This window comes from Physeter macrocephalus, unplaced genomic scaffold, assembly GCF_002837175.3.
Source record: "Physeter macrocephalus isolate SW-GA unplaced genomic scaffold, ASM283717v5 random_476, whole genome shotgun sequence".
In the NCBI taxonomy this organism is placed as follows: Eukaryota; Metazoa; Chordata; class Mammalia; order Artiodactyla; family Physeteridae; genus Physeter; species Physeter macrocephalus.
Genome location: NW_021145762.1, coordinates 28596 through 49529, shown reverse-complemented (window position 1 = coordinate 49529; position 20934 = coordinate 28596). Strand labels below are relative to the sequence as shown.

Sequence of the window (20934 nt, the reverse complement as noted above, 5' to 3'; positions counted from 1 at the left end):
CCACACAGAATCTCTGCAGCCTGAGGTCCAAGGGGGAAACTGCTAGGCACTCTGGATACCAGGGGAACAAGCTCTGTCTCCCCAGCCTCTGAGAAATTCCCATCTAGTAATTCCTAGAGACAGACAGTCATAACACAGATGGGGTCATATGAGACACAGAACCGGCCATTTGGCACTTCATTTAGCCTTGAACCCAACACGGTTTTGTGCATTATGCTTGTCTGGACAATATAATGTATAAACTTCTTAAGGAAAAGGCCAGTGTCTTTTGTTTCTTTTCTATTTCCCAGAATATTCAGCTCAGTTCTAAGTATGCAGTTGGCATTCAATCAATATTTAATCAAATAATTCAACTTCTCGTATTATGTCCCTTTGGACTAATTCACCCATTAACGAACTGTCTACTGATTTTTATCTTTGTAATTTTGGTGCCAGTGTGGTGTCTGCTCCTACTAGGTCATTAGTACATGTTTGTTGAATGAATGAACATTTACTGGTAAAAATTTATTTCAGGAGGAATGGAACAGCTCTCACTGTACCACCTTTAGAGTTCACTTAAAAGACTTCCAACACTTTTCATTTGCATTATAGACCTTTAATTTCAGGATTAATTTCCTGATACGCATTTATACATGCTTTGTTGTTTATATTATCATTAATGTTATTAGCAATGTAACTAATACTTTCCTGGATCTCGGAGGTCAGCTGGCCTCTGTGCAGGTGTGCCCGGGGCAGGGGAAGGGGAGATGCTTGCCTGTTTCTTCCAGTGAGGTGTCCACCCAGCTGGCAGTTCAGCTGGCCACACCCATTACCCCAGTCTCCACACAACGGCCTATCAACTGCATTCAACCTTTACGAGCAGGTGTGTGCACATGCACGGGCAGGTGAGCCCTGCCTGAGTCAGAAAAGCCTAATGGGCTGTTCGAAACCTACTGACATGTCAACACACTTGGGAAGCTGGGATCTGTGATTTAAATGGGAAAAGCCCTGTGCTGCAGAAAAGCAGTCTGACAAAACAAGGACGCGCATCGGGAGGCTCTTGGGAGACATGTCCACGCATGGGATGCCCAGCCAAGCGGGGACGGGCTGGGCAAGCTGGGGTAGCCAGCAGGATGGACTCTACCTTGCTTTCGTTGGGGCCCGCATTCCCATGCTTTGTTGCTGTTACTGTTCTTTGTTTGTATGTTAGGCTTGTTTTAAGCCTTGAAAATAGGACTCATAGTCTTGAGTGGGGGAATTTCTGGATGTGGATGAAAGTTCTTCTGGCCCTCCCTCCAGGCCCAAACCAGGAGATAGAAGATTCTGTAATTCCCTTTGTGCCCAGGACCAGAGGGATCTTTCCTGGAGTGCGTGCTGGATCGTGGACAGCACTCGGGCAACTCAGCCGGAGAGATATTCAGTCCTTTTTGCTTCTGCTGGAAAACGGGAGGGTTTACTTGCTGGTAATGTATTTGTTCCTATATTCATCCCACAGATACCAATTACCTTGTGCCGGGCAATGTGCTAAGTGAACACAGCTTAATGGTTCTCAGCTGCAGCCTCTGGGGGGTGAGCAGGCCAGAGACTGACAGGGCGAGACAGCCCTGAGCAATGCTGTCTTCCCTTCACCAGACCCGCCCAAGGGGCTCTGTGTCCACATCAAATGTGCCGTTACCAGGGGGCCGGTTCAGGTGTCTGACTGAGCAGAAGGGAGAGAGAAAAGAAAGACTGTTTGGGCCACATCCTTACTATGCAGAGGAACTGAAGTCTCCTATGAACTATTTTCACAAAAGCTCTTTAAAACCATGCAAGGTTTCAGACAGTAAATACAGAAAGGCCTCTCTGATTAGGGCAGAACCAGTCCCTAAAATACACTCAGCTGCTGACCCCACTTCTGAGGATGATTAGCTTGACAGGTTGTACTTTGTTGTTGGTAACGGCCGTGAGGCTGACCTGGAGGGTGATGTGAGCCTGTGTGAGGGGGGCTGCAGAGCTCTGAGGGAAGGGACACCTGGCTCTCCAGGTGACACTCAAAGGCCACGTTCCTGTGAGCTCAGAGACGCTGAGACAAGCACTCCAGGACCAGCGACTAGCGACGGCCTTGGCCATTCCTCACTCGGTGGGTCAAAACGCCCCTCCCTGACCCACACCCCGACAGAGAGAAGCCCCAGGGAGGACCACAGAAGATGTGACCGAGCCAGTGAATTTTCTGTCACGGTTCGGGAGACAGTCTCCTGCCATCCCGATGTAAGACATTTGGGTTGGCTGAATGAAGGCGCTGGACAGTGTGTTTGGGCTTATGTTCTGAAAAACACATTCACTAAAGCAGCCACCATCCCAGAAAGGATTTTCTCTTTCCTTGTAAAGAAACGAAACCCAGGGGGCCACAAATGATGGACTGTGATACGAGACCAGGAAGACCTGGACTCCAGATCGCTCTCCGGGTTTTTGCTCTCCTCCCCTCCATGAAGGGTACGTCAGGCTCAAAGTTCTGCTTCCAGAATAGGTTTCCTGGGGCAGACCTCGGCAAGGAGTTCATTAGAGAGGAGAGAGGCACGAGTTCCTGAAGGGCTCTCTCTCTTCCCCAAGACCCTTCTCACTCTAAAGGGCTGGGGTTTTTAAAAGATTCTGGCTCACCCTCAGGGCAAATGATCCACTTCCTAGATACTTTTGCCTTGTAAATATTGTCCTTAAAAACAGCAATATATTTTCGTTGATCTTTAAGTAGCCTTCTCACCCCACACCCCCAGCTGCTACAGAATTATTGTGTGGCTTTGTCTGGAATGCAAAACAATCCCTGGAGAGACAGGCTGCACATGAACTCACAAGGGTGTCTGCTATCAGCTTATTTGACAAGAGGAATCTGAGACATTTTAAATATAAACTGTCAGTGTGGCCCATCCCACCCCAATGCCCTAGCTCCATCAATAAACACCTCCACTGGTTCATGAGACACAAAATGTAGAAAATGGACACAAACTGTCTGAACACAAGTCCCACAAACATTTCTACAGGGAAAGGTACTTCAGACGCCTGGAGAATTCATATCTGGAGAATCTCTGCAGGTCTGATGTTTCTTTCAACGACTCTCACAAAATTAGCAAGTGTTTTACAAAGCCCTTAACTGTCTGGTCCCAAACCCCTCCTCCCCCAGCTTATCTCCCAACTGAAAGTTCCACTCCTTCTACGTCAGCTGAGAAAATATGCCCATGACTCCTCCTCACTTCCAAGTACCGAATCAAGCCTTCATACTGCTACATCTTTCACTTGGAAAACTCTCTGCCTGGCAATCTCCTACTTACCCCTCAATACACAAGTCCCAGAGCACATGCTTGGTGCCAGTTTCCCTGTGCGTTGCTCTCTTCTCGGTGCTTTCAGAGCACTTGGTGTGTGACTCATTATGACACTGCTTAGAGCAGTGGCTGTGACTCTATACACATCTGTCCTGCCACCAGGTCAGGCCATGAACTCCTGGGAATAAAGGGACCAGGTCTTACTCACCTTTGCATCCCCACAACCAAGCCCAGAGCCTGGCACTCAGAAGTCCCATCATAAATGCTTGATGCCTCAATCAATGCCCAGCCCACTTGGCCCAGCTCTCCCTTCTCCATGCAAAGAGAGGCCATGTGAAACGTGGAGCGAGGAAAGGCTTTAAGATCAGAGCCCCTGCATCGGAGCCCCTGGCCCCTGCGGGACGTGGCCTAGTTATTTAACCTGTATCTGCCTATTTTCTCCTCGATACAACAAACAGCCATGCTCACCTCTCAGAGGGCCGCAGTGAGGAAAAACAAGGTAAAATATGTAAACCCAGCGCCTGCTCAATGGAAAGAGCTCACAATACATTTCCTTGAGCTCAGCAGGAAGTGCTGAGCCAAATGGAGCCCTCTAGAAAAGTCAGTGGCTTCTGTTCTGGTTTATGTGCCAGCAACACAGCGATGGGGCGGACAGCCTCTAACCCAAAGCGCCCCCTCTCAGAGCAACAGATGGTGTAGGCAGCACTTGCTTCGTGCCCTCAGCTCCAGAGTCTCAGAAAGAGGCCTGATTAGCAACAAAGCTGATTTCTATCTGAATAATGAACCCACGAGAGTCCACTATTGCTGACGCTGGGCCATCAGATCCTTCATTTCCTGTCTTGCATTAATCTTTCACCCCAAGCCACACCATAAAACAGAATACTGCTGACCCAACAGTGTTAAATCCCTAAGTACAAGTCAAACAGCCCACATGTGAGAGAAGCCTCAACCTCGAGGTGATGTCACACCCAGGTTTTATCAGGCCTCGATAAACAAGGAGGTTATTGTGGGCCCTGATAACACCTTGGACAATCAAGCCCAGGGTTAAGGAGAGGAGTGGAAAGGGCAGTGGCTGAACCCACGAGAGGAGGCAACATGGCACTGGGGAAATAGCCACTTTGTATCAGGTTTGTGATTCCCAGGCTGGGAATCAGGAGACCTGGCTTGCATCTCGGTTCCACCCCTAGCTTGCTTTATGGGTCTGGTTAAGTCACATCTCTGGGCTTTGGTTTCTTTACCCATAAAACTGGAGAAATAGATCAGATGATCTGTAGGTTCTTTCCAGCTTTCACACCCAAAGAACATCAGTCTTAGAGACAGATCCACCCTCCTCAACCCTTGCCCTTTGCGTGTTAGTTGTCTGTCTGAGACATCTCTTAGCTCCCCCTGAGCAGCTTTCCACCAACACCACAACCATTATTGTTCCAGAGTGTCTGGTCACCCCTAACCACAGAGCCTGGCCAGGGAAGAAGATGATAAACTTGGGGCCATGTGTTTAAGAACATATCTAGTACCCTTTGGTCAAACAACTGGACAGAGTCCAGGCACCTCAGGACTTGAAGATCTTGGATATCCCAACAACCCCTAATAACCTGGGCTGGTTTCTTTCCACTCACAGGTTAATCCCACTCCCCTCCTATACCAACCTGTACCTCCTAGGTCCCCAATGCACTTTCAAATCATTAGACATTTTTTTCCAGGCTGCTTGGCAGGAGACTAGGGCAGCAACAGGCAGTTTTTATCTGCACTCTGGCATATCTCGGGGTGGGGCAGGGGAGAGGCAACGCTACAAAGTCCAGGAGGAAATGCCTACAGAAGCAAGCAGAGGAGGTGGCGACCTGGAGGAGAAGACGGTGCTAATCACGAGGACAGGCAGAGTTGGGCAATAGGAGTCTAGGAGGCTCCTTTAAGATGCCACAACCCTCTGTGCCTCCCTTACTTCCCTAATAAGAAATCTGAGGGCAGATGAAGTTGTGCAACTGGCCCGTGGCCGTGCCGATGAGCTGTGAACAACCAGCACCAGATCGTGGGTCTTCTGACCTCAGCCCACTCTTTTTTCCACTCTACTCTGCTGACCTCGAGATCTAATTAGGTTGCTCTAATGAGGCCAGCTGGATCCCCTGCAGACTCTAAGCAACATGACCCAGTGTCACTCAGGGAAAGAGCAGGCCCGGCAGATATTCTGATAACTGCCTCCCCAGCCCCATGCATTCCTTCCCAACCCAACATGCTCTGCTGCTCTTTCTCCAGCCCTTGCCACAAAATCTTAAGGAGTTCAGAGGGGGAGTGAGAAAGGAGAGGCGGGCCTTCCTGTCCCTACAGAACCCTAAATACCTAAGATAACCCACAAAGATCTCTCTCCTTTGGTCTAGGGGAGATTCATGCGGATGAGTGGCAGGAGGGAATCGAATTAAGCTGCTGGAAGTCTGACCTGATTAGGCCAAGAGTATTCCCTGTGAGCAATTAGATGGGTCACCTGAAGGTGTATGATGACAAACAATAGGATCTGTCTCTGCCAGGGACCTTTCAAGACCAATGTTGGTCAGATCATCTCAGCATCAGGAGGAGTTAAAGACTCAAGGAATGAATTATTCAGTGCGCGTGACCCAGTTCCTGGAGGTGAGGCTGGGTGAGAAGAGAACTCACTAGTTCCTTATCGTGGAAAGAAATTCAAATACTTCACAGGGTAGTGTTCCATTTGCTGCCAAAGAGGATCCATTCAAGGGTAAGAGAGACCCCACCCCCACCGCCCAAAAAAGGAAAAAAATAGCCGAAGTTCACTCATTCAACAAATATTCATTGAGTTCCTCTTATGTCTTTGGCCCTTCAGAAATTTGCATATGGGTGAAGCTTAGTAGGGTATAAAGAGGAGGGAATTTATAAACAGGAGGCCTGGGCTGTGGCCCCGCTCAGCCCATAGACAGCTACATTAACCCTGGGCAGGTCACAGCCTAAGTCAAATTCCTCATCTGTGAAATGGGAGTAAATGAAGATTTACTTATTATGAAGATGAACTGATCTTGATGAAATGTAGAGTGTAATGTAAGCCAAAGGTGTAAACAATAATGATGTGATACTGTACACTTTCCCTGCAGAAGTTTATAACCTGGTCATGTCTTGGAAAACAACGCAAGGTCAAGGTACCTATCTGGCAAACATCACATTCTCTGTAATTTGGGCAAAGTGTATGCTTCAACCTGCCAGTGGAGATGGAGCCCTCAGTCAGTACCAGGCTCCCAGCCTGTGTGTCCAGGAAGTTGCAAGAAGAGGCAGGGTGAAACTGGAAAGAGCAGGACCAACCTGGTCCTGTATCATGTCTGGACGGAATGAATGTTTCAGGAGAGCCCTAAGATTGAGATGGGGGAAAAGACCAACTGGAAGTGTGGTCAATCAGAAACAAAACAAAATTCACTGGAGCACAATAGAGGTGAGCCGGCCAGAAATGCACACACTTCCCTCCCCATACACATTTCAGACAATGATGGAATTGTCTATCGTTCAACCCTCCTCTATGCACGCACTCCACTTTCTGTGTTTCTCCAGGAAACGGGAGGGATTCTCAGGCCGCAGCAGCCTGGCTGATCAGGACCTCTTTGCCCAGACACTAAGAACCAGAACTACTAAAGCAGCTTTCCCCTGGATCCTGCCAACCCCTTCTCACCCTGCGGCTCAGCATCTCAGCATGGACTCCTCATCCTCTCCAGTCCCCCTCCACCGTGGATCCTCAGTGCCCACGAGGCCAGCCTCTGAATCCCCAGCCATGGCTGCCGGCTGCCCTTCCTCTGGGGCCTGTACCCTGCCCCAGCCTCACCCTCCCCTCCTTCCCCCCTCCACTGGGCTCTGCAGCTCCCAGCCACCACCCACCCCTGGTCTCACACCTCCAGGGACGCTCCTGAGGCAGGGTCAGTTTTATTCATGTCTACCTTCCCTCTGACTCAGGGCATTCTGTAAGTTCTTCACCCTCCTGTAAATGCAGACAGATGGTCCCCAAATGTTCTCTGACGGGAGAAGGGAGGCAGAGAAGGAGAGAAGGGGCGTGGAAAGAAAGTTAGACTGGAAATCTAGGACCTGCCTTCCAAATCTCCACTGGACAGCAGTGGGTCATGCAACCTTGAGAAAATATCCTCAGGCCAGGCCTCAGTTTCCCTATCAGGTAATGAGGGGTTTGCTCTAAATAACCTCTTGGGTTCTCTCTAATTATAAAATTTGGTTATAGAAACCAGACTAGCCTGGTTCACAGGAGATGTAGGTCTTGGACCTTAACAGCCTATAGTCTAAGAGCTCAGACCTCAGCCTCCATGTCTGTAAAATAAATGGGGATGACTTGACTACCCCTCCCCAGGTACGAGGCCCCCACGAGACAGAAGATAGGACTTCGTGAGCCATAAAGCCCTGAAGAAACCTCAGGGCTTGAACTCCTTGAGCCAACAAACACTGTTGCTCCCCTGCCATGTGCCCAGCCCTGGTGCTGCCCGACTCAGACAGGAAGGTTGGAAGACGGATCCTTGCATTCCAGGCTTCCAGAGCTGGTGGGGGAGACGGACGAGTCGACAAAACTCGACTCAGCCGGTGACACACCTGAGATCTGAACAAAGCGCTAGGGGAGTGGAGAGGAGGAGGCCCCAACTTTGCTGGGAGAGTGAGGGAAGCTTCTCAGAGGGAACACGTGTCCTGGATGTGGAGATCTGTTCCGGGAGTTGTGGGACTGGAGCTGGGGTGGAAAGGAGAGGGCATTTTCAACTCTTGGACAAATGATCTGGAAAGTCACTGGAGCGGCCCTTGAAGGCCCGTGGGAGAGTGACAGGCAGACGTGTCTTTGAGGAAGGTCTCTGGCAGCGCTGAAGAGGACAGAGCAGGGGGACAGAGTAGGGCCAGCAGAGCAGTGGGAAGGCTCTTACATAGTTCATGAGGGTGATGAGGCCAAACAAGTCATTGATTTTTCACCTACACGGAGTCTTCCAGACCCTACGCCTCCATGCACCTGCTGAATTTATGGAAAGACACGAACAGGTTTGCTCTCCTTACAATGGAACCCAAGCAGAGGAAGATGCTGTGATCATATTTGCAACTCTTGGACAAATGGTCTACCATGCTTGGAAGTCACTCCCTGCAGAAGCCACCCGGCCAGATTCCTGTCTGGGCACAGACCTGGGCCAGCAGGAGACGGAAACAGCATCAGAGCTGGGAGTGGAGTCAGGACAGCTGGTCTTACTTAGGGGAAGAGGGACAGAGATTCCATCCACTCAAAGCCCACTGAGTCACACAGGTCTTTCATATCCCCAAACACATCTCAGTCTCAATGCCTGCCATACTCCCTTCTCTGACAGCGTGGGAGGGCTGTGCGGCCTTGGAGGTGGTAGGCAAAGACAGAGGGCTTTCGCCAGCCATTGCTTCTTCATAGGGGTCACATTCACTCGGGCTTGAAGGAAGAGTGCAAGCACCCCTATCCTTCCCAAAGCCTGAAGCCAGCCCACCAGGAGCGACTCAATGGCAGAAAAGAGATCCACCACTGTGACTTACTTACTTGATTCTTAGGCATCACGATGACTGAAGTCAGCTCCTCCCAGGACAAGCCATGCACAGGTTGCCATATTCCTTTAAAAACAAGAGCCCAACAAGGAATGTCAAGTAGATTATCTTACATTACAGCCTCCTCTCTTCTCCCCACCAAGAGGTTCCACATGCTGTGCACTTTGTCCCGTAGTAACACTTTACCCAACAAGAGGAAATGGACAGAGAATGTCTCTTCGTGCTCCAAGTTTTTCACGTGAAGAAAGGAATCATGAGACGGTTAAACACATTCCTTTGTCTGCCACTGGCTGGGTACCCTAAGGCTTATCACACCTCTACACAAAGGCTTGCAGAGAAAGTAAGACGGATCTGGAAAAGAATGCTTCATTAGTTGCTCCAGTAAAAATAAAAAATGCCAGAATTTCTAAGCTTAGGACCTGAGGAAAGTAAAATCAAGCTGGTGTAAAAACTTGGTAACAAGTCACCAATGTAAAATTTGTCATATTTCCAAGGTGGAGAGGTCCAAAATGCTGAATAAACTAGGAAGTCATAAGCGTGGACTATCTGATCATGGCTGAGTTTCCTAAACAAATTATGATTTGGGTTTCCAGTGACCACTCTAGTGATTTGGTTACATCCCACTTCTGCAGAAAATGCTTCTACACCTGTTTGGAAAATGGAGCCTGGAGTTACAAAAATTCTAAGGATTTACTTTCACAATCCCAATTTTCTAAAAGGTGGCCTCAAAAGGACAAAACTTAAGACATGTAAGAAAAAAGAAAAAGACATGTAAGATTTGAGATCGCCAAGAGGCAATCGTCATACTCCGTGGACATACGCTCACTTTGCTCGGCAAGGTGGTAGGGCTACTTGCCCACAGAAACACGTACATATTCTCTCTAGTACACAGAAGGCTGCATTTAGAGCCTAGGAGTTGGGACTCACTGTTCAGAATCCTCAGGCTATTAATGGGAGAAAAGCAACTATTTACTGAGCACTGGCTATGCATGGAACGAGCACTGTTAGCGACCAGACATGCTTTGTCTCAGTGGCTCCTCACAGACAGGAATAGGGGCTGAGAGGGCAGAAGGCACTTGTCAGGGCCCCAGGGAGTGGCAGGACTTAAGGCCGGGCCTGGCTGACCCGGTGCTCACGGTCTCTCCCACCACGCTGAGGTGAGAGGTGTCCCAGCACCGCTGCGATGGGCCCGCACGCCCCACGGCAGCCACCTGGGCGGAGGCTGCGGTCACCCCCATCCCCATGATCATTATCAAGCCACACCTCTCCAGCCCGTGGCAGCTGACCAACAGGCTGGCCTGCCTCAGCCACATTCTATCAGCCTGAGCTAGAGGCTCTGTGCTGCTGCCTTGAGCCAGAAGTCAGAGAGTCAGGAAGTCTCCACCCATCTGCCCCCCTGCTTTTCAAGGGAAGCTTCTGGGTGCAGTGGGTCGGGGAGCTGGACATTCTGGTGCAGAATTCCGCTATCGGTCTAGCCAGGTATGAGAACCAGGGGCCGCCCCTGCTCCCGAGATGTCAGGAACAGAAGCCCCTACCAACCCTGGGATGTTACTGAGACCAACAGCAGGGAACAGGGGCTCTCTGAGGTTCTGCCTGGGCTGTCGCATAGTTGGATGGAGGCGGGCATTTCGGGACCGGTCTACAAGGGCTATAACCACCAGTCAGATTCCCACATAGGCCTGGGCACACGTTGCGATCCAGCCACTCCAAGGGCCATCCCGTACCCTCCATCTGACCAACAGCCAAACATGCTTCAAGCTCCCTTTAACTCCACTAAACCAGAAGGTCCTAAGGCCAAGCACCTTCCTTCTCCTCGAGGGGCCTCAGTTTCCTCAACTGCAAAATGAGGAGCTTGAACTAATTGGTGATATCCTCACCAAGGACCCCTTCTAACTGCCCCCATCCACAGGCCCTGACTTTTAGAGACACCTACGAAGCTAGTCTATTGTTAACAGGAGGGAGAGGGATTAACCCGCATGCAGGCATTACGACAGGTGGTTAGCATGTGCTATCCCAGATAAGCCTCCCAGCGACCCAGTGAGACAGGTAGTACAGCCACGTCACAGAGGGCAGAACTGAGGCACGGCCCAGCCTCAAACCATACTGACCACAGCAGCCTGGGACTCACGGTGGAGCTGGCCAGAGTCCACGCCCACGCTTGCTCCCCAACACGTTGCCCTTTGTCGTCAATCGGAATGAGGAAGCAACCTTTGCTCTCAGATTTGCCATCAAGCCAATCCCAAGCAAAGACGTATGAGGTCTCCAGGTCCCTGTGGGCCTGACTTAGGTGGTGCAGGAAAGGTTTGCTGTGAGCTTGAGTGACCTCATGGATCCCGAGGGATGTGAGAGGAACTCTGGGGACCTCCCTACTTCCACAGAGTCAGAGACTCACTGAGGAACCTGAAGCACTTGGAACAGGGCCTGGCACCCACCAGGCACTCCATCAGTATCTGTTGAATGGTGGAATGAAGAAATCCAGAGCTTAGATGCACTGAGGGCTTGTTCAAGAAGCGTTAGGCATGAATTAGTGTGAGACACACCAAATCCAGCTCAGAGCCACAAAGCCAGCCCCTCAGCAGTGTGCGCCAAGCAGAGCTCTCCACGCCCAGCCCTCCGCACAGAGGATGAAGGCTCAGATGCTGAGCCAGGACCGCTCTTCGCCCCAATTGTCAGGGGAGCACCTGAGAGAGCAAGAGGAATGTCTGAATACAAAGTGGTCACCAGCTCAGGCCCCAGAATCAGGCAAACCTGGGTTCCTGTGTCGGTTCTGTCACTTTAACTTAGTCAGGTGGCCCCAGGCAAGTCACATAATCTCTGTGAGCCTGTTTCTTATCTAAAAATGGGGATAATGTTAGTCCACAGGGCTGTTCTGAAGATGAAATGAGATAATGCTGTAAAGGACAGCCCGGTGTTTAGTTTAGAGTCAGTGCTCGGAGATGGCATCTTGCTGTATCGTCTGCATCAGAGTGGGTGGTTAGGAACACACTGGGAGTAATCTGCTTGGGTTCAATCCCTGCTCTCCTACTAGCTAGCTACGTGACCTTAGGCAACTTGCTTAAACTGTCTGTGCCACAGCTTCCTGGTGTATAAAATAGGATTGATTGTAAAGATTAAACGAGGCCTGTAAGTAAAGAGCTTAGAATAATTTTTACTTCAAAGTAAGCACTCAATAAAAATTCATCTCCAGAGGACTTCCCTGGTGGCACAGTGGTTAAGAATCCACCTGACAATGCAGGGGACACGGGTTCGAGCCCTGGTCCGGGAAGATCCCACATGCCATGGAGCAACTAAGCCCGTGCGCCACAACTACTGAGCCTGCGCTCTAGAGCCCGCGAGCCACAACTACTGAGCCCGCGTGCCACAACTACTGAAGCGCGCATGCCTAGAGCCCATGCTCCGCAACAAGAGAAGCCACCACAATGAGAAGCCCGCTCACTGCAACGAAGAGCAGCCTCTGCTCACCGCAACTAGAGAAAGCCCGCGGGCAGCAAGAAAGACCCAATGCAGCCAAAAAATAAATAAAATTCCTTTCTTAAAATTAAAAATATTCACCTTCTGCTTAATTATTAATATTACTAGCATCCTTCTCCCTTTGTTCCAATAACAGATTCCACCCCATCCCTCACTCACCAGCCTAAAAGGTAGGCATGGGACTCAAGATAAGTTCATCAGAGTATCCTTCCTCCTTGGCCACATTCTTAGGTACAAAGGGTGTGCATGTGCTCCAAGCTGGGCCAAGTTCCAATCTGAAAACTCCTGGGGAAGCCCTGATCCTCTTGGGTCAGGTACAGGGCTGTGTGGGGTCAGCTGGGAGCTGTCTGTATCCATGGACTAGGTAGGGGATGCTGGTCCAGGGATGCTGGAGGTCACCTTTCTGGGTGTTCTCTTTCTGGGGCTGGATTCTGCAGTAACTCCTTTGAGTCTCTGTACCTCCCCTAGAACCTTCTGAGGTATCCCATTTTTGCTTAAGCTCATTCAAGTTGGGTTCCTATCACTTGAAACCCAGAGTCCCCACTAACAGCAGCAGTCAACAATTGGCTGCTTTATCATAACTAAATCCCGCCCAGGAAGAAAAGCCCGCTGCACACTCTCAGTGAGACCCAGGAAGCCAGGGAAAAGCAAACACGGGCAGCAAGGCATCTCCACAAACTGAGGTGAGAGGAGCCGCCCACAGCCCTTGGACCAATGCCCTTCCTGGGAGAGGAAGATGCTGGAATCAAAAAAATTACATAGCCCAGTCCTGCGGGCCTGGGCTGGGAACCCAGCCTCAGATATGGGTCCCCCTGGCCATGAGCAATAGGAAAAGGCAAGGAGAGAAAGAAGGAGACAGTTGATTTCCACTGGCTTCACGGTGATACAGAAAAACATCTGGGCAGCTCCTTGAAACAACTCTATTTAGAGGGCGGGTGAGGGAAGAGGAATTATCTTGTCTGAGCCCTTAAATGACCCTTTCACTGGTACGATGTCATCTAACCTTCAGCACAGCCCTAGGAGCTGGATGCTTATCCAACCCACTTTCCAGGTGAAGAGACTGAGGCTCAGAGGGCTCAGAGAGCTCAGCAACTAACTGGCTGAGGTCACGCTGCTAGTGCCTGCTGCCTGGTGCACTTGTCATGCTGCCTCCCCAGCACACTCTGATCCCTGAGCCTGAGGCCTCCTCTACGCCCAGGCACATCTGCTGCCACTCAAGGGAGGTGGGCTGTGCCGCAGCCCCTCATCCACAACCGGCCCCCACCCCACCCAGAGACAGCCTCCCAGGCACTGACAGGACAGGCAGCATCTTGGATGTTTCTTTCTCTGAACATGAGTTATTTCAACCTCCAAGAGCTCCGGCGTGATGTTAACAAGATGGCATGTATCCGTGGGTTTTACACAGGAAATGCCTGTCAGAATCCCATGGACAGTTTCTTTATTTTTGGGGGGGGGGGGGCGGGGGGGTTTGGTTTTTTCTCAATCACTTTTCTCAAGAGATTCTGACTCAGCAGGTACAACTACAGCGCCTGACACACAGCATGGGCTGAACAATATTATCTTTACTTTGTATCATGTTTTTGCCACCTCCTGGGCCAGCACCCAGAGAGAATCTGTTCCTGTTCTTCCAGGGCTTCTAACGGCACCCTCTTAGTTCCCTCCAGGGAAAGAAGCTCCACCTTCAGATGTGTTTTAAAGAGAATTAGAAAAACCAAAGCAAAAACCCAAACCCCGGCCTGGTAGCAAAAACAAAGAATCAAAACACACTGGCTGGGCTTCCCTGGTGGTGCAGTGGTTAAGAATCCACCTGCCGATGCAGGGGACACGGGTTCGAGACCTGGTCCGGGAAGATCCTACATGCCACAGAGCAACTAAGCCCGCGAGCCACAGCTACTGAAGCCCGTGCACCTAGAGCCAGTGCTCTGCAACAAGAGAGGCCACCGCAATGAGAAGCCTGCGCACCGCAACGAAGAGTAGCCCCGGCTCGCTGCAACTAGAGAAAGCCCGCGCACAGCAACAGAGACCCGACGCAGCCAAAAATAAAATAAAATAAATAAATTTTTAAAAACCGCACTGGCCGCCTCCCCCTCCTCTTCACCTCCAGCTGTGGGTTGAGCACGCCAACCAGCACACACAGCTGTCTTCTTCCACAGGCCCCGGGAGCTCAATGCCAAGGTCTGCACAGACATAAACCAGCGGGGGTGAGGACTGTGCAGACACAGACATCGGCTGGTACCAGAGGAGACTCAGCTGGATAAGGAAGTGGCAGCTTCCAACGTTTTCTGGAGAAAAACTGGAAACCATGATCTGAGATGATGTGAAAAGCATCCTGACTACAGTAATGTTAAGAAGAGCAGCCTTGTCAGGGCCCCGGCGGCTCCCATGGGTGTGGGACAGTTCAGTAAGCCATTCCAGAGGAGCCTCACCCACTGACCCTCACAGGACACACACTTCACAATGCCACACACTACCCAGAGCCTCCCTGCCAGCTAACGGTTTCTGTTTGCTTTCCGGCAGCTGGGTTCAGGTAGCGGCTGCCCCAGTCATGGGGGATTATCCAGGCAAGTATTTCCCTTACTTTTCTTATTCTTTTCATAGCTTTATTCTCTGCGATTTAAAAATAAATACATTAATTAAAAGGAACTGGCTGGTTTGCCCTCAGGGCATGATTTGGTTTCCCTCGTCCCTGGCTGGGTGCAATGATGCACCATGCTGCTCGGCACTGCCTGGCGTTGGAATGGTATGCACTATACTGGCAGGGACCCACGGGCAAGCTGATCAGCTAGACATGTGAAAGGGGATGGAATGCTCAAGAGGGTCCCAGTTCCTGCTCCTCCTGGTTCCCATCAAATCAGCCAGGAAAAATCATTCAATAAACATTTGCTGAGTTTCGCGGCTAAAACTGTGAAGAATACCAAAAAGCATAGGGACTAGGGGTCTGAACTTGGGAAGCAGAGGCAGCAAAAGGAGAAGCAGTGCCTCAAGGCCAGCCAGCACTTGGGCTTGAGTGCCAGCCTCACTGTTGGTGCGCACTAAGACCTTGGGGGGATGATGTCTACCTTATAAAACTAGAGTGTGGATTAAATAAGATAATACGTGTCAAAGAGTAACAAAGGCTGCCACATGTTAGCCATTTACTATGAGGCAGGAACTGTGTGCTAAGTGCTTTGTGTGGATTATTTCACCAGATACTTTCAACTTCCCTGTGAAACAGGCACCATATCCTCAAGTTCAGATGAGGAAACTGAGACTCAGAGAAATCAAAGCACCTACCCAGGGCTGCCCTGGTAGCACAGTGGTTGAGAGTCCACCCGCTGATGTAGGGGATGCGGGTTCGTGCCCCGGTCCGGGAAGATCCCACATGCCGCGGAGCGGCTGGGCCCGTGAGCCATGGCCGCTGAGCCTGCGCGTCCAGAGCCTGTGCTCCACAACGGGAGAGGCCACAACAGTGAGAGGCCCACGAACCGCAAACAAAACAAAACAAAACAAACAAACAAACAAAAAAGCACCTACCCAAAGTCACACAGCTCATAAGAACCAGCGCTAGAACACACACCCAGGCCCATCAGACTTCAAAGTCCTAGTCTCTGCTCTGCTGCCTGCTGTCTGACAGGTGCTCAAAACACATTATGTAACATGTAAATGCTGAACTGGGGGCTGCTGGCTCTCCACCCAGGAGGCATATGGAGAAAAGAGGGGGAGTTTTGGCTGAGAGGGTTTAGGAAAACTTTCTGAAGTAGGCAGGGCTGAATCTCAGCCTTGGAGGGTGAGGATGGAGACAGGCCAAGGAGATATGGAAAGCACTAGAGACTGGGAAAAACAAAGCAAAGAGCTGAAGGCAGGGATGACCCAGGCAGGCAGGCAGAGAGAGGCAGCAGACATTGGCCAGGCTGGAGGAAGAGAGAAAGGGTTATGGGCACCTGAGCTGTTATCTTGGTGGCCGTTCTACCCGGGATCTTTCTCACCCACACTCCAGAGATGCTCCTCTGACTGCGCCTTTGGTCACACAATAATCACAGAGGGAATCAAAACCCATGATTATAAAGGCCCAATAACCCCTCCCTCCCCACAGCAGCCTTAGAACCCAACTGGAGGAGCAGATGTTTCTGTCAACTCCCAGCCTGTGCTGCTGTGGCGACCTGCCAGACCCAGATTCTAGCCCGAGCTCCAGGACACTGGGAATCTGAACACTGCCATATGCACTGAAGTATCACCACTGCTCCCCTGGCATTCAAGGTTCCCAGGAGGGAGAAGAGGGCACAGGTCAAAAGGAGGCTGTGGTGCATAAGCTCCTCATGCCAGAGTGTCTGTCTCACTGGACTTCATATTCCCGGGACGTTGCAGGTACTTTTTCAATAACCTGAACCAAGTGGAAAATTCTTCCACTTAAGGAACAACACTAGAGTTTGATAAGTCTGGATTACAGTCCATCCTGGAGCCCTGGGTCTAGTCCCACCTTAGCTAGAAGGACCGTTTGCCTGTTTGTCTCCTGAAGAGGAAGTGCCCCCACCCCCAGCAGTCTCTGCTTTGGCCCCCAGCAGCCCCCTGCACCCTGGATGTGGTTCTGAGCCCTGAACCTAGTGCCTGCTCTTCCCCCTGGGCGAAGCCGGGGATGCCGTCCCCTTCCACCTCTGAGTGCAGGTTCCCCCCTCACCCACCAGACCCCCCACCCCCGCCCTGGGCACGTCTGCTCCAAAATGCCAAAAGCTACAACGCCCTCCCACTGCCTCAGCTCCCCACCAAGCCCAACCTAGGCCTTGGACCCACGGAGAAGGGAGAATGGGGGTGAGATGATTTAAGCAACTCTGATCATTGGCTCAGCTCAAGCCCACCATCATGTGCTTTTTTGGAAGTAACAGGACCTGCAGGAGGGAGAGGATAAAAGTAGAACTGCAGAAAAGTCTGGTGGTCACATGGTCTCCTCCCCACCCTCCTCAGGAGAAGAGCAAAGGGGAAATGATGAAGGGCTTTGTAGGGATGGTCAACCTGAGCCTCCAGATGGAGGCTGCCTGCGACGGTCATGGGCACCTGGGTCATTACCTTCCACCCACGAGTCATGGGCATGTTACTTAACTCCGCCAAGCCTCAATCTCCTTACCTATTAAATGGAGATAATAACCAATGACCACACAGGATGACTGTGAAGACTGAGTGAAACGTGAATGTGAATGTGCTTGGCAAACTGTAAAGCACCCTTAGAAACGGCAGACATTTCCCACAGTCTTGGGAGGGAGGTGGGGGGGCTTCAGGTCAGAATATTCGGCTGCAAGGGAAATGGGAAACTGGGAACCCATCCTAGTCGGCAAATCTTCCAGGACAAGGCACAAGTCTCCAGGGATTGCAAAAACATTGATGGAGACCTATTGCCCAGTCTCAAGCACTCACTGTCTGGTGAGGGGAAAGCTACACTCACATTTGCACCATAAGGCAAAATAAAAATGTGTTACTGGAAGGAGAGTGTGGAGAGGATAGGACACTTTATTCTGGTCTCAGAGGTCAGGGAGGCTTTTGTAATAATATTATAATAATTATTAGCATAATATTAAGTCTTTGTGAGTGCTTGCTATGTGTGGCAGTTCTAAGTATTTGCATGGCCCCTCTCATTTAATTGTCATAAAAAGCCTGTGAATGGGTTCACAGATGACAAAACTGAGGCACAGAGAAATTCACTCCTCCTTTGGCCTCACAGAGCTGGTAAATGGTGGAACTGGAATTTGAAGCCGTCTGGCTCTGCTCCTCCAGCACACAAGGGGCGTGGTCAGCCAAGACAGATCTCAGACTCTCTAGGCAGCTGAAAGGCTCTGATAAGGCCTGCAGGGATGAGTCACTGAGGGAGGGCGCTGACTCACTCATGGCCTCGCCTGCTCCTGGGCAGGTGTGACTGCTGGGCCAGGGTTTCCACTCTGACACTGCCCCTGGTCTGTCCTGGAAGTTGGCCACACCTCTGCACTCCCCAAGGCTCCATATGGGCACCAAATACCAAGGGAGGCTGATGTAAGAACCTATATGTCAATGTACATTTATATAACAGATCACTTATGAAGTAATTTCTTCTTATTATAAAAGGTAGTCAATATCAGAGGGAAAAGAATTCGCAAATTCCGGCTCCGCCACTTACTCTGCTGTGTGACCTCCGGCAAATCTTAGCCTCTCTGAGCCTCAGCTTCTTCATCAGTAAGATGTGGTTAATAGTGTTTATCTCAGGCAGTCGTTGCAAAGATGAAATGAGATAATATGTCTAGTGCAGCACCTGGCACACCATAAATTTAATACATTATGGTTGAATCAGATGACTTTACCAAGGGTTTCCACTGGAAAATTATTTTCTTCACAATAATATTTGGTGGTAATAGTAGTCCTTTTAATTAGTATTCATCTGCCGCTAAGCTAAATCCATTACATGCTTTACCTCATTTAATCCTTAAAAGCATCATTTTCTTCATCTGATGTAGCTTTAGGACAACAGAAAGAATATGTCCAACACATTAATTTTACTCATACATACACATATAGGGAGAGAGAAACAAGACTGTCAAACAAGCTGATATACTATAATATACAAACTTACTATATGCCCGGTACTGTTCTAAGCATTCTACTTTCAATAACCTATTTCACCCTCTTTAAAATGTGCCTATAAGGTAAGTACTATTTTGTCCTCATTTTACAGATATGGAGCTTGAGGCACAGAGAGGTTAAATAACTTGCCCAAGGTCACTCAGCCAGGATTCAAACCAGAATAATGAAAGAATACTAAAATAATGAAAGAAAAGTCACAGCAAGAATGTTTAAGCCCCACATTCTAAGAACTTCGGGGACTGCTTGTCGCCCCCCTCCCCACCTAAGCTCTGCCATCATCCCCCTTCCACCAGTTCCACTCTCATCCTCACCCCTGTCGCACTGCTCCCAGGTAGGAAATGTCAAACTAATGGACTTTGTTAGGCCCTGGTCCTCTCCTCCTGGTATCTCAGCTTCTCTGCCTCAGCCCCCTATATCCCATCCTCTACAAAGCCACTAGGGACATCTTCCCATATGTGGCACTCCTCTGCTCAAGAACACTCTACGGGTCCCTGCTGCCTAGAGCTGAAGACCCCAATGGGTTGAAGAGGATCAATGAAGGACTCAAGATCCCCACAGGATCTGTCTGGCCTGGCATCTTTCCCTTTGGCCCCAGATTTCTCACTTGCTGGTTTATAAGTCCCAGCACAGGGCGAGTCAGTGAGGCCTTTCCTGACCACCCTATTTAAACTTACAGCCCTCCCCGCGACTGCTTCCTTCCACACGCACCCAGCACACTCTAGCTTCCTCCCTGCTCTAGTGTTCTGCAGCCACCTCTCATCACCTGGCCTCAAACACTAACTTAAGTCTTTATTGTCTCTCTCTCCCTCCTAGAATAGAAGTTCCACATGGCAAGGGGTTTTACCCTGTTTTTTTCCTGCTGTAACTGCAGCACCTAGAACAGTTTCTGGCACAGAGTAAGAACTCATAAGTGCCTGCTGAATGAATGAATACACATTTAAAATGTCTGAGAAGCAAGTGTCCAAACAGAACAATGGTGGGGGTATGGCTAGCATGCTTCTGGGCCTCCTCTCTGCTCCTGAGAACATTTCTGGAGGACAGGCCTAGATTAAAATGTCCAGAGGTCAAAGCCTTCCTAGGATTTACAAGAGTTCCCTATAAGATCCTGGGCCCTCATCCTCCCATTCCTGTTCTGAACGTTCACACGCACGCGCACACACACACACACACACGCACACACACACAATCTATCATAATGAAGGCAGTCTGCATCTGTCCTAAACTCCTCTGCCCAGCCTCATCTGCCTCTGAGACCCACCTTCAAACCAGGCCATTTCCCACTTCTCCTGGCCTGAACACCACTAGAGGTGCTCTCATCTTCCTCCCACTTATCCATCTGCACTTCACCTACTCGTCAAGATACAGATCAAATGTAGCCACCTCCACCTCCACCTCCTCCAGGAAGCCTTCCAGGCCCTCTCCAGCCTCTAGAAAACACTCCCCACGCCCACTTTGGTTTCCACCAGTCACATGGAAATTAGTCATGAACTACTTTGTGACTTGCCTTCTATGAATGAGCTGAACTGTTACCAAAATCTCCTGTTACTTAATTTTTTTTTTTAACATGTGTATCTTGCTTTTTTCAAGAATACTGTGAATGTTTTGGGAGGAGAGGCTGGGCCTTAACCATACTGTCATCCCCATGGCACAGGGCCTGGGGCACACAGTAGGTGCTAAATGTATGCTTCTTAATTAACTTCCCAACATAAGCAAGTCACCTTCCCAATCAGGTCACTTCCTCAATTATAGGTACCTGGACTGGTTTCTCCCAGTGCCCTGAATTATTTTTTCTTGGTTGTCTGCAAATCCAGTCATGGGCTTGTATCTTCAAAGGGTGTCAGACCCATTCTAATCATGCCCCCCTGTGCTGAGCAGATGAGGATGACTAGGAAAGAAATTATATGTAAAGTCCCACAGGTCTGGAAAAGGAAAGGACATAGTTGTTCCAGGCAAACCCAGACATTCAGAGTGTTTCCATTTCCTCAAATATGGGAGTTCAACAGAGGAGAAGACACAAAAAGAAAAAAAATGGTGAAAAAAACAAAAATAAAAAATAAATTAAAAAAAAAAAAAACCACGGTGT

At 49.9% G+C, this 20934-nt stretch overlaps 1 long non-coding RNA gene across 3 annotated transcripts in view; it reads right to left on the bottom strand.

Annotated features, from left to right (window-relative positions):
* Nucleotides 1–587: 587 nt before the first annotated feature.
* Nucleotides 588–20934, bottom strand: part of LOC114485077 (uncharacterized) — a 36807-nt gene continuing 16460 nt past the window's right edge. The window contains exons 2-5 of one of the 3 annotated variants that reach the window (XR_003678543.2): nucleotides 8797–8867; nucleotides 7151–7270; nucleotides 3282–3450; nucleotides 588–1678 (exon numbers count right to left, since the gene is read on the bottom strand). This is a non-coding gene — a long non-coding RNA (uncharacterized lncRNA). The remainder of the gene's footprint in view (nucleotides 1679–3281; nucleotides 3451–7150; nucleotides 7271–8796; nucleotides 8868–20934) is intronic. The other 2 variants (XR_003678542.2, XR_003678544.2) reach the window with 2 other exon arrangements.